This window comes from Empidonax traillii, unplaced genomic scaffold (genome assembly GCF_003031625.1).
Source record: "Empidonax traillii isolate 1590-97213 ecotype Southwest subspecies unplaced genomic scaffold, ASM303162v1 scaffold2188:size33444, whole genome shotgun sequence".
Lineage (NCBI taxonomy): Eukaryota > Metazoa > Chordata > Aves > Passeriformes > Tyrannidae > Empidonax > Empidonax traillii.
In genome coordinates, this window is record NW_020957381.1 from 31859 (window position 1) to 33444 (window position 1586).

A 1586-nucleotide genomic window follows, 5' to 3' on the forward strand; every position below is an offset into this window, starting at 1 on the left:
TCTGAAGACAGCAAGAAGATGCTCCCCACCCTTGGTCTTCAGACTGGATGTAGCTCCCTTGCCCCTGGTACGTTGGATGCTGCAGGACCCAACCATCATGGTACCCCTCCACTGCTCTCACTGAAGTAAGCTGATATCTCTCCTGTACTAGAGAGCCCAGCCCTGAGCACATGATGAGCTCTTATGCTGAATGGAAGAATATAATCACTTCCCTTGAAGTGCTGCCCCCTTTGTGTTTGGTTGTTCCCACCAGAAGGTTGTGTTCTTGACTCACCTTCATACACTTCCAACTCATGCTTAGTTGTGTGTGTGGTCAGTATAGACCTGAAATAAAATTGACGTGAAATTCTTATGAGATAAGGTGGGCGAGGTGCCAACAAACTCAGCATTCTTTAGTTTCTGAGATCCATGAGTAATTATTTCCAAGTGTGCATTAAGGAAAATCCCTATTTGCTCTGTATTTCATAGGTAAAAAAAATATCTCTGTCCTTTCAATAAATTCCCATAGCCTAAAGCAATTTCCCTATACAACTGCAAAGATGATTTTACAATCATGTTATTTGACATAGAATGCCATGAGATTGCATTTAATATTTTTCCAAGTTTCTTGAAAATGTCAGAAATTCTAGCTTATATGTTCTATTGTTTGGAACATTTAGTTTACAAATGAGAAATGGCAAATTTCCTGTGATTTACTTTAGGTTATGTTAATAATTTAACTACTTTTTATTTCTCAGCTGTCTGCTTTCATAAAAAAATGGGAAATTGGAATGTTGTAATTAATTACAAAGCAAAAAAAAAAAATTTGCAGATTAGTTCAAGTTGGAGAGCTGAAGATCTGGAGATCTAGTCTACCCTGCCCTGCTGAAGGGTCAGCTAGAGCAGGTTGCTCAGGACATGTTCTGTCCAGTTTGGAACATCTTTGGAGGTGGATACTCAACAATCTGTCTGGACAACCTATTCCAGTACTTGAGAAGCCTAAGTGTAAAAAGGTGTTAATTTGATTTTTACAACTATAGAGGTAGCCTAGAAAAGTTGTAAAATCTCCCATGAATGACAGTATGGCCCAGATTGGCTCTCAAGAAGCTAAGGACTGAAATCCTCTTATTTGTCTATTGTCATATAATCTTTGAGCTCAGGGGCAGACTCCTGCTCTGTGGTGAAGTGAGACACAACCAAGTCTCAGAAATCACTGTGTATTTTAATTTCAAAATGCAGAGCTGTGTTCTTATACCAGGAACTGAAGTTTGTAATTTCAAATTCTCAATCAGAGATGAGATGGCTTATTTCTGCCCCTCTCTTTGGAATGCCAGGACAGAGGGTCATTTCCAAGTGCATACAGGCAGCCCTTGGAAAGTGCTTGTGTGAGATGCAGTGGACCCTGGATTAAAAAAAGTGACATCAAGAAGTCTTTCATCACATTTCTTCCATGAAAATGAAGCATTAGGTATGCCTGTGCCATTTCTGAAGGAAATTTGACTAACCTGATTTTTATAGTGCCCACCATAGTATCTGACAATAATAGAGAAGTTGTCTCCAAGCCCATCCCATCCCATCCCATCCCATCCCATCCCATCCCATCCCAT

The 1586-nt window shown here is 39.9% G+C and overlaps 1 long non-coding RNA gene across 1 annotated transcript; it reads left to right on the forward strand.

The window, feature by feature from the left end:
- Positions 1-10: 10 nt before the first annotated feature.
- Positions 11-1385, forward strand: LOC114071675. Its single transcript, XR_003574074.1, has 2 exons — positions 11-125; positions 1314-1385. It is a non-coding gene; the product is annotated as an uncharacterized LOC114071675 (long non-coding RNA).
- Positions 1386-1586: the final 201 nt, after the last annotated feature.